The sequence below is a fragment of the Poromitra crassiceps genome (genome assembly GCF_964638095.1).
Source record: "Poromitra crassiceps genome assembly, chromosome: 11".
Taxonomy (NCBI): domain Eukaryota; kingdom Metazoa; phylum Chordata; class Actinopteri; order Beryciformes; family Melamphaidae; genus Poromitra; species Poromitra crassiceps.
The window spans coordinates 19,430,770-19,442,948 of NC_139643.1; positions in this window are offsets into that span (position 1 = coordinate 19,430,770).

Genomic DNA, 12,179 nt, shown 5'->3' on the forward strand with positions numbered 1-12,179 from the left:
CTCCATCTCTCCTCCAGAACAACATGGCTCTGTCAGGGTAGAAACCTGTAGCGTGGCAGCTGACTGGAGAGGAGGGAGACTTCTGGAGGAGAGACACCGAGGGAAGCTCTGGAGAGAGAGAGAGAGAGAGAGAGAGAGGGAGTGAGAGAGAGAGGGAGAGAGAGAGGGGGGAGAGAGAGAGTGAGAGAGAGAGAGGGAGAGAGAGAGAGGGTGACGGGTATGAGAAATATGATGGTATTATTGGAGCAAAGTAACTGCACACCTGTGGCAGTGACTTTATAGTTGTAGAACATAGTCACACATCTGTATCAGTACATTTGTAAAGCAGATTTCTCTGTGACTTCAGATCCACTGATACAGATTTGTGACTACATTCGACAACTACAAAGTCACTGTCACAGGTGTGCAGTTACTTTGCTCCAATAATTTAATAGAGAAAGAGAGAGAGAGAGAGAGAGAGAGAGATACAGAAACAAGTGCAAGTGAGGAAGAGGGAGAGAGAGAAAAGAAAGAGAGGAAGAGAGATAGAAAGACAAAGATGTGTGTAAAGTTAACAAAAACATGCCAGTTGCATGTACAGTGTGTGTGTGTGTGTGTGTGTGTGTGTGTGTGTGTGTGTGTGTGTGTGTGTGTGTGTGTGTGTGTGTGTGTGTGTGTGTGTGTGTGTGTGTGTGTGTGTGTGTGTGTGTGTGTGTGTGTGTGTGTGTGTGTGTGTGTGTGTGTGTGTGTGCTGGTTCATATTCACTGTCATGTTTCTGTACATTATAAACAGAAGAGACAGATGAACATTGTTGTGTTGATGAAACTACATCATGTCATGTGACTCTACCTGTTCTCTGCAGAGTGCTCTTCTCCTGTCCCATCATTCCATTCACAGCCAGACATCCACTGGACGGTGTGGACACCTGAGAGAGAGAGAGAGAGAGAGAGAGGGAGAGAGAGAGAGAGAGAGAGGAAAACCCTCAGTATCAAACAGCTGAACACTGTTGATGGAGAAAGGTGGCCTATGATGTGAGAGAGACAGACAGAGGGTGGCAGAGACTGCTGTCAAACAGATCCCAACAGAGTCACTATCCTCTTTACCACTGCGACCAACACACAGTCTATCCACACACACACACACACACACACACACACACACACACACACACACACACACACACACACACACACACACACACACACACACACACACACACACACACACACACACACATGTGTGAGAGAGAGAGAGAGAGTAATGGAGGCTACATATCTCTGCTAATTTACAACCAAGTTAAAAAAAATCAGCAGAATTACAAACATAAACAAACCTCCAGTTTGGTTGAAGAGCTGCTTCACAATCTCCAGTTCAGCTTTAAAGATCTCCTGGCTCTTCAGACACTCCTCAGTCCTCCTCTGCCAGTACTGTGGATCATCTGCTGTTGTGTTGATCATCCAGTCCTGTTTGGGTTCTGCTCTCATGGTGTTGCTGTCACAGTGAAGCACCTGAACTCCATCAACAAACCAAACCTCCACAAACTCTGTGCTGTTTGTGACTCCAGAGGATCCAGTGCTGAGAAACTTCAGGGAGTGAGTCACTGTGGGACAAACAGGGAAGAAACTCAGCTTTTGAGTTAGATTTTTTAAATACATGTGTAACAACATGTGACAGGTAGGACCTGCCCAATAGATAATCAATGTCACCTGTGAGCTACTGAGGGCATAATACAATTGTGCCTGTGGCCTCGTGCCTACGACTGAATCACAGCAGTGACGATATTAGACAACAACAGCACGACCTCAAGTGTGATATTGCTTTTATACAACAGTTCTATTAAACAAAGCTGATTAAAAAAATGGCAAAAAGTGGAGAAAATACAGTATATGATTTCTCTATTTATTCCTCCACCAACAAAAATAGTCCCCTCAGCTTTCTGCTTTGCCGAAAATGTAACCTAATCAGCCTAATTAATTGCAGGCTGTCTACTTTTTGTCATACACATTGATGTGAAGCGTTTTGTTGATTAGGGCAGCTGCATGTGAAGCGGAGTGATCTACACACAGTGAAGTGCGTTATCGTGAAATATCGGCACTGGTAGGATCCCTCTTGTCCAATCAAATTGCCCGGCTGGAACTACCTGTTGTATAAATACATATATAAATATATATATATATATATATATATATATATATATATATATATATATATATATATATATATATATATATATATATATATATGTATGGAGAGAGAGAGAATTTGTAGTTGGGTTGATGCAATAACATAGCCTTATTCTTACTATTTTGTTTGATTGCCCTATATCCTTTTTTAATGCTGTTGCTTGGTTTCAGGCTCATTGCCGGGGGGAAGCAGTCTCTGTTGGTTCACTGGTATGAGCAGGAGATAGCATCGGTGTTTAGTTTACTTCATACTTTGGTTTGGACTTTGGACTCACTAACGTGTGTAAATTGGTTTGCAGTGCACTGAGTTATTTTCACGTCTACTCCCTGGCCCTGGTGGTAGTATAGTCACATTGCTCCGGTGCGTCTGTGCCTCTCTCTCGCCTTAGTTGATTTTAAACAATAGCACTTATCTGAATTCAAATAAAGCAACTTCTATATATTTTATACTGAAACACACGTTTCTGTTTGGTTCATTTAACATGCGTGGGTCTCATTAGTTGATACTATGCAATTGTATTGTTGAGACTGAGAGTACCCAACTGTTCACAAACACAACAAAGAATCCCCAAATCTCTATCAGCTCTGAGACCACTCTTACATGGGTTCCTCTTGATCACTGCTGGGTCCAGTTTGGTGATGATGTCCTTGACACCAGTGAGCTGAAACACACACTCGTACTTCCCCCAGTCTTCAGGTTTGACTGATGAAACGTTCAGCTGAACGCTCGTCTGGAAGGTTCCATCGTGGTTGGGGAGAATCTCTCCCTGGCCCATGAGGTCCTGAAGCTTCTCTCCATCTCTCCTCCAGAACAACATGTCTCTGTCTGGGTAGAAACCTGTAGCATGGCAGGTGACTGGAGAGGAGGGAGACTTCTGGAGGAGAGACACCGAGGGAAGAACTGGAGAGAGAGAGAGGGGGGGGTGCAATGCAAGGAGGGAGTGGAGAAAAATTGTGGGAGGGGTGGAAGATGCAGAGGGAGAGATGGAGACAGAAGAGAGAGGGAGAGGTAGAGAAGGGAGAGAGTGAAACAGAAAGAGGGATGTTGTGAAGAGGGAGATAAGGGGTGAGAGAGAGAGATGGTGACAGAGGGAGGGTGGGAGTTAGAGGGAGAGAAACAGAGGAGAACGAGTGGAGGGGAGGAGAGGAGAGAGAGAGAAAGGTAGAGTGAGATTGAGACAGACAGAAAAGGGGATAATGACAGAAAAGGCAACATATTTGCATGTTTTGAGACTCAGCTCCTCAACCTCAACCAACCCTACAGCCTCAGGACAGCCCACAGACTATCTGGCCCAATCACATTATAACAAGACAAAAATAACTGAACACTTATTGGAAAGACACCACAGAAATGTACGGGGGCATCATAGTCTCTCAAGCCAGACTGTTCTTCTCATTCTGCGAATGCAGCTTAAACAGTCTGTATGTCACACCTACAGAACATGGACAAAGGAAGTTGGGATGGGGGATGGGGGGGGCTTCAGACTGGAGGAAGTTTGAACCGATGCAGGTGATTACAGAAATACGAGCGGATGTCCCGCCTTTACGGGACATCCGGGACATCCCCCGATCATCGCTCATTATTTTCCCTGAGCTTCTCTTTCTGTTTTGACCAAGTTTTCTGTGCTCAAATTACAGATGTTTAGGAGGAAGCATTTAGAAATTGAGAGAGCCACCATCGGTTTTAAGAGACTAGCGTCCTGGTGGTTCACCAGAGCAGGGACCACAAAAGCTTAGTCCTCCTCACGGCCGGCCCGGGTTCAAATACAACCCGTAGTCCTTTGCTGCATGTCATCCTCTCTCTCTCTCTCTCTCTCCACCTGTCCTGTCTGCCTGCTGTCCTATATCAAATAAAGGCAAAAGGCCCCAAAATAATCTTAAAAAGAATGGAGTGTTAATTATTTGGACCTAAACTGACATCAGTGGCAGAATATCTGACCACTGTGACTGACAAACAGAGACAGACATGGACTAGTACTACAGTCACCTCTCTCAGCTCATGTATGATAGATACAGTATTTATGTTTTATATTTTTTGGCTGTTTATCAAAGGAGGTGACATTAGCTTGTGATACAGAAGTCTTTGTCCATGTAGGCTTCCGTAGTTGGGCCATATACTGTAGGCCAGTGATACTCAACTTGCGGCACGCGGGTGCCCCCTGTGTGGACCGCGATGGAATTGCAAAAAATAAAATAAAATAAATAAAAATACAATGCACCTGCAACGCAAGATACCCGCTGAATAAGTGTCCAAATGTTCATGTCATTCTGGCTAATACTCCACTTCTGTTAGAGCATTTCAGTCTGGAATATATGGAATATCTTTCAATAATCTATGATTTAGCTGCTCAATTGTCACATACCGCCGTCTGCTCGCTACCCAGGCACTTATGTATGTACTTAACCTAACTAACTTAACCTAACTAACTATCCGGTGTGCACAACATTGTCAGACTAAATTCCGGCTGACACCCCAAAAACCTACAATCCGCTACAGAAAAATGTAGATTGTTTATTAACTGGCCCCTGGCCTTCTATCATTTCACGAAAGTGGCCCCCGGGCAAAGCAAGTTGAGTATCCCTGCTGTAGGCCCATAGTGATGTGGGCAGGGGCTCACTCTCCCGTGCCCTCACCTAAGATGGCGGTCCCGGGAGCAAGAGTGTACGATAACCTATCATAGTTTTGTTGAGCCTTTTTGTTTGGTCCTGTCTCTGTGTACGTGAACTCTTGAGGATGATCTTCACGGAGTCTTCACACAACCACATCAATTGAGCTGTCTGAAAGATGGAGATGCATCACCTGGGCTCTCCCAACACAACAAGCCAGGTGAGCTACGTCCTTCAGCTGCAGTGTTGCACCGTTCAACAAGCTCATATTTTATATGGTGAGCTGAGCGCAGCCTTTTGCAAATCCATCAACGTACGGTGTCAAAATACAAATAAACAAAATAAGCCCTGTTTTTTCATGCCAATAAAGCTCAGTGACTTGAAAGTGAAAGAGATACAAAGATACACATGTAACCCTGTGTGTGTGTGTGTGTGTGTGTGTGTGTGTGTGTGTGTGTGTGTGTGTGTGTGTGTGTGTGTGTGTGTGTGTGTGTGTGTGTGTGCTAGTGTGTGTGTGTGTGTGTGTGTGTGTGTGTGTGTTGGTTCATATTCACTGTCATGTTTCTGTACATTAGAAACAGAAGAGACAGATGAACATTGTTGTGTTGATGAAACTACATCAGGTCATGTGACTCTACCTGTTCTCTGCAGAGTGCTCTTCCCATAGAACACATACTTCTTCAGCCAATCAATGCAGGTCTGTGAAAAATACTTCTTCTTCTTCTTCTTCTTTGCTAACTTAGCTGTGTCTTTATTCCAGCTCTCTGCGGTTCTGACAGCCTCTGGTTTAGCAGCGATCCATGTCCATGTTGTCATGTTCAACACCAGCCAGTCTTCTCCATCATAGCCATACTGATCAAACCCTTTAACTTCTCCTGTCTCATCATCCCATTCACAACCATACATCCTCTGGAGGGTGTGGACACCTGAGAGAGAGAGAGAGAGAGAGAGAGAGAGAGAGGGAGAGAGAGAGAGAGAGAGAGAGAGAGAGAGAGAGAGAGAGAGTGCAGCAGAGGCTGCAGCAACATGAAAATGAGCTGAGCTCCTGAATTTTTTTTGCTTTTTGTCAATTTGGGATGAGATAAACAACAACACTTTGGATATACTTTGGATATACTTTGGAGAAACCCCAAGACATCCACTGAAATTAGGAAATTACTGAAGAAAATCACTTGGGAAAAGACCAAACCAACTTTACTGGACTACACACTTCTCAAACATGGGATCCACAAAGGCTGGAGCAGAGGTGAGTTTAGGGGCCATCAAGATCATATACCCTAAAGAAGTCACCAACGATAGTGCCCGCAACCAATACAAACATAAACTGCTAACGGGCAACCCCGACACTCTCTATGCAGATCTATATAAGAATGAGGCAAAGACCTGCAACTTGATCTTCTACACAGAGGACACTACGGCATGGCATAAGGCTATCTTGGATCAATACGTTGGATCAGTAAGGAAAGCAGGTTTCTCAGAAGGCAAGACATTGAAGATAAGTGACAAGGAGGAGGTCGTAACCACTGTAAACTGTCAACAAGATTTCAAACTAATAAAAAACAGAGCACAAGAGAAGGTCTCCCACGCCACTGAAGACCCCTCCTCCGCCAGTCACAGCTCTGACCAGCAAGAACAAAAGAACATGGGGCAAGGGGAACCCCCCACTGACGACACATCAGACCACACAATACAGAACGACTTTCACACCTTGAGAGAAAAGTTCACCCAGTTGGAGGTAGAAATAGTGCAGCTCAGACAGGCAGTCAGTTCTCCCCACCCAGAGCAGAAAGCAGACCAGGGCCACAGCAACAAAACACAACAGAAGGAGAGGAAAGAGGAGACAGAGAAGTACAGAAAAGAGCTAGCAGCACTGAGGAACGAGGTCAAGGAATACAGAGAAAGCTGCACGGCCCAGGTTAAGCAGCTACAGGAAGACGGAGAAAGCTGCATGGCCCAGGTTAAGCAACTACAGGAAGACAGAGAAAGCTGCATGGCCCAGGTTAAACAGCTACAGGAAGACAAAGAAAGCTGCATGGCCCAGCTAACTGCAATGAGAGAGGAGGTGAGAGAGATGAGACAGGATAAAAAGAGAGAGACACCCAACCCCACAACTGACACCCTGGCCCTGGCTCAGACAGACAAGGTGTCATACACCCAGCAATCCCCCTCTACTTCCATGACAGACACAACCCCCCCCCCCCCCCCCCATTCAGACACCTCCCCCCACCTCCCAGATAGAGACTGCCCCCCTGGCCCAAACACCTCCCCCCACCACCCAGATAGAGACTGCCCCCCCGCCCCAAACACTTCCCCCCACCTCCAAGATAGAGACTGCCCCCCCGCCCCAAACCCCCCCCCCCCCAAATAGAGACCCAAGCCTCCCCCCAGGAAATGACAACACCCTCCAGAGCAACCGACAACAGGAAGAGGTGGTAATCCTCATTGACTCGAATGGGAAATTTATTGACAAAAATAAACTCTTCCCTAAACACAGAGTGACTAAGCTCTGGTGCCCAAACACCCAGAGAGCCATGGAGCTGTTGAGTGTGGAAAAACTAGGTTTCCCCCACCCACATCATCATCCACACAGGAACAAATGACCTCGGAACGCAGCAGGAAGGGGTGGCTACCGCCCTCCGGGCAGTGATAGAAAAAGCCTCCACCACCTTCCCCAACTCCCGCGTGACCATCTCCACCCTGCTGCAGCGAACAGACTTCCACCCAGACACCATCCACAAGATCAACGTCAGCATCTCTAGAGACTGTGCCCTCAAACCAAACACTGCATGAAAAACCTGCTTTCCAGGCAAGTAAATTACCACAAAGTGCTCAATTTGCGGACACTTTGGTTGTACTTTCCCCCCTCTTTCCCAGTCAACTAAAACCCAGGAACCATACCAGCCATTCACACCCTGCATGGGCCATTCATATGAATGGTACCATGGCAGAGGGCACTTATCATCTCTGAGGGGGGCATTCAGAGGTGCATTTCAATGTGATGACACCAATTATCAGTTTGGAGACAGCCAGGATGTAGAACCAATCGGTTGATTGTATTTGTAGCTGTTTGTGTAGTTTTCATCCAATGAATGACCAGGGGCGACATCCATTGGGACAGCCCCTGGCCATGGGAAGCCATTCATTGGCCATTCATTGGATGAAAACTACAAACACAATCAACCGATTGGTCAGATAGATCAGCCATGAGCCAATGGCTATATAGAACAGTGAACCCCCCCCCCCCCTTATTAATAAAATGATTTTCATAATAATAAATTGTGTGTACATAAGCCTACATAAAAATCTGCACTTACTGGAAATACTTTCATGTTATTGTTGTTACCCTATAAGGCAGAGGTGCTCACATTATTTCCTATGAAGGACCCAAATGAATCTGGATGGATGTGTTCAAGTTATGTGAAATTACATTAATTTATTTATTTCATAGACCATTTACATTCTAAATCTAAAACAGGTCTTCTATTCTATTCTAAAAATGAGCCTGCAATAGCCTCTGAAAGACAGTAATGTTGGTATTTTCCACACTGCAATATTGAGAGAGAGAAAAAATACATAATTCGAGAAATAGGTAGAAAAGCGTATGCTTTAATATAAAAACACCACACACACACCACAATTCAATAAATGCTTAAGATGAGAACACCACACAGAAAATTAGAAAAAAAAACACTGCACACAGGGGTCCTTGCCCAAATTCAAAATAAATGCTTAAGATGAGTGTTACATGCAAACACTCAAAAACACACACACACACACAACACACCAAACAGGGCTTTTTGGCCAGCGCCAATGTCCAGTGCCGATGCTCGTGAACGGTTTACTGTTCAGATGCCAAATGTCTTTTGGCATCTGGTTTGATTTTTTGGGGTTGGCGTCTTCCTGAAGATGGTCCCTGCAGACGCGGTGGGCGGGGTGTCATGTGGGAGGCTGCGTCCAGTCTCTCCTGTAGCACAGCACACAAGTTACCCAGCTCCTGACTGCGAAAATACGGACGCCGCACCATCCACACATTTACACCATCTGCATTGCCATCCTCTTCATCGGACATAAAGTCGTGACAGACGCCCCTCCACATATCCTTTTCCAAGTCCGTCAGCACCTTTGTCCTCAGTGTGTAGAGCTGTAAACAGAAACGCACACAGTCAGAAACTGCAAATAAGTAGTTTGTTACGTGTTGCAGTAACAAAACAAATGCCTTCAAGTTAAAGGAACAGCTCACCCTAAAATTACATATTTTTCGTCTTACCTGTAGTGCTATTTATCATCTACATTGTTTTGTGTTAGTTGCCTGAGTTTTAGAGATGTCTGCCTTCTCTCCAATACAATATAACTAGATGGCACTTGGCTTGTGGTGCTCAAAATGGCAGAAACATACATTATAAAAACTCAACAGCAATGCCTCTTTCCAGAAATAATGGCCCGGATACTCAAGATAATCTACAGACCTAGTTATGAGCAGCTTCATGTAGGAACTATTTTCTTTTAACTAAACTACTCCCACAGCTGCTAGCTAGCTGCCATGTAGCAATTAGCTAGCAGCTAGTGGGTGTAGTTCGGTCTAAAGTAAATAGTTCCTACATGTAACGGCTCATAACAAGGTTTGTGGATGATCTTGAATAACCAGGTCATGACTTCTGGGAAAGAGACATTGCTGTTAAGTTTTTCAAATGTATTTATTTGTTGCTAATAGGTATTTTGGATCTTACCCTCAATCTTCTGGCTCGACTCCGCGATGCAATCTTTGCAGCGTTCCCCTTCTCCTTGAGCCCAGGTTGGGTGTACCGGAATCGTCTCCTAACACTCTCAAACCAGGTCTTACAGGCAGCTGAAAAAAAATATTAAATGAATATGTTACAAATACAAAATTGTCTTTCAGAACTGCGCCATGTCTTTGTCTCTCTACATTTCCATATAAGTATATAAAATATAGGCTACTGATATGTATAGACACACACACTAGAGCAGTGGTTCCCTAAACTGACACAAATTAGACCACTGAACCCAAGTTACTTACTCAGAAGGACATCGTGGTCCAAAGTGTAGAAGTCTGCACTCGCAGCCAGGGCTCCCATCAAATATGAGGTCACCGCCACATTGTGTGGATGGCTCAATCTGTGAAGACAAATGAAATAGAGAACAGAACAGATTTATTTACTTTTATACAGCCCAATGTATAGCACACTTTTGTTATGAAGAACATAGTTTGTTATGAAGAGAGTGGATTGAAATCGTACCCATGCTGAACAGCTATTGGTGTGGATATCTACAAGTTTGAACAAGTTGAATTTAAGACTTTTTCTTTAATGATTATTATTATTACAAGCCTCGGCTGGGTCACCTGGGCGATATGTTTGTAATATGTCCCCAGACATTGCAGATCTGCACAGGAAGCCTACAGTAACTCAATTATCACATTGCGCTGCTTACCATTTTCTGACCCAAAAGTCCCACTCAATGTCCCTCCACTCTCTCCAAAGAGATGAATGCTTTGGTCACCTGCCATTTAATCTAGAAGACATAACAAGCCACGCAAAACTCATTATTGATGCATACAACTGAACACCATTTATTTTTGGACCACAACCGTCCATACAGATTAAATAATTTTGGCACCTCTGCTCTGAACATTATTATTCACATGAATAGAAAGTGTGAAATCAAAGTGGATCTACAAGAATATTATAAAAGCGGTTAACTATTCTTATCTTACCATGGACTGAATCTGGTGGATGTGTGGACCGGTGCTGTACGGCAGCATCTGATACCACATTAGCGGCAGCACAATTGGATTGTATCTCCCAAACTCCATTAATGAAAAAGCGTCTTCTATGATCATGATACTGACTATGAGAAAGCTCGTTGTCACAATGCCCACAGATTTGCCGAGGTCTTTTTCTCTTCACTTTGGGGACTTCCATCTCTCTCTCCATACTACAAAAAGAATAACAGAAAACGTACATAAAACACACATAAACATTAGAACACATGACCTAGAACTAGCAATGCACGATATGGATTTTTACAGCCGATACGATAACCGATAAATATATGCTTCTCCTGGCCGATAACCAATACGATAAACCGATAATTATTTCACATTTTTGTATTTAAAAAAATAAGTTCTTAACCTGTATTTTATGCACACCTGGGGTAAAAAAAAGAAAGCGCAGATGTAGTGAGCAAAGATGGATGATTTAATATTCCATAGCTCTGACCTAACCAATTCTAACTGACATCACTATTGTGAACACAAAACAAACAAAACTTCTGATATAATATGATTGTTTTAGTCAAGTGTATCCCTCAATAGTCAATACAAAAAATAAAGGCTTTTATAGAACCAAAAGCCATAGCGCTTAGTCTGCAGATAAACCAAAAGAGACATGGTAATTTAGACTCTTATTGGCATGTTACTGGCAACTAAATGGGCCGTCTGAATTTTGCATTGGGGTCAGTTCTGTGAATGGGGCAGGCATGGAAAGCCTCACTATAAGCCATCATACAGTATCTGTGTCGTTTCACTTTTTACTGAAGAATGCTCCCTCTAGATAAAAACGCAATGTGATGTTGACTGGTGTTTTTTTATGTAAATGTGCGCATTTGTTTTCTTTATTATTGGTCTCTATACATTATAACTAGATAATGACTGCCCAGCAGCTAGCTAGCTACGTTAGCTTACATGTAATGTTACGTTAGCGGGTTGCTTTTGGAGTTAAGACAGAAACCCTGGACATTTCATTTCGGGTAAAGCATGAGGTTCTCTACAGTTTACGCCAGCTCTGGGAGTATGAAGTGCTTTAAATGTGGGGATGTTTGGTCACAACAAGCTTGAGGACCGCTGCCTGCTGAACTACAAGCTAGGCCACAACCAGCTAGCTAACATTAGCCACCACAACAGCTAACGTTAATGTCATTGACTGTATGTTAACGCTAAACAAATCTGCTGCTTCCCCCCCATGTTTGGTTTAACGTAACGCCAGCTCAGACTTCCCCCTCATCTCAGAAACCTTGCGGGACATGTATTGCAAATTGCAATAGCGTTGTTTTGTTATCAACTGAAACCGAACAGCCACACACTGGAGCGGCCATGTTTCGCGCAGCTGCTTGTGATGTCACGAGCACGCTTCCAAAGCAAATAAAATATTTATCGGCTAAAATGTCATTATTGGAATAATAAATAATAACGCAAAATGGCCATATCGGCACATGCTGTATATTGATCCACGGAGTGGGAGCTCCATGCCTTTGTTAGCATTAGCAGCTAACACAAAAGCTATAGCTTAACACACAAATAACACTGTTTGAAATCAAAATGAGAAACATCCACACCATGGAAGCTGGACCAACACGTTCGCTAGCACAACAGTGTACTTTTAAACCAAAGGAAA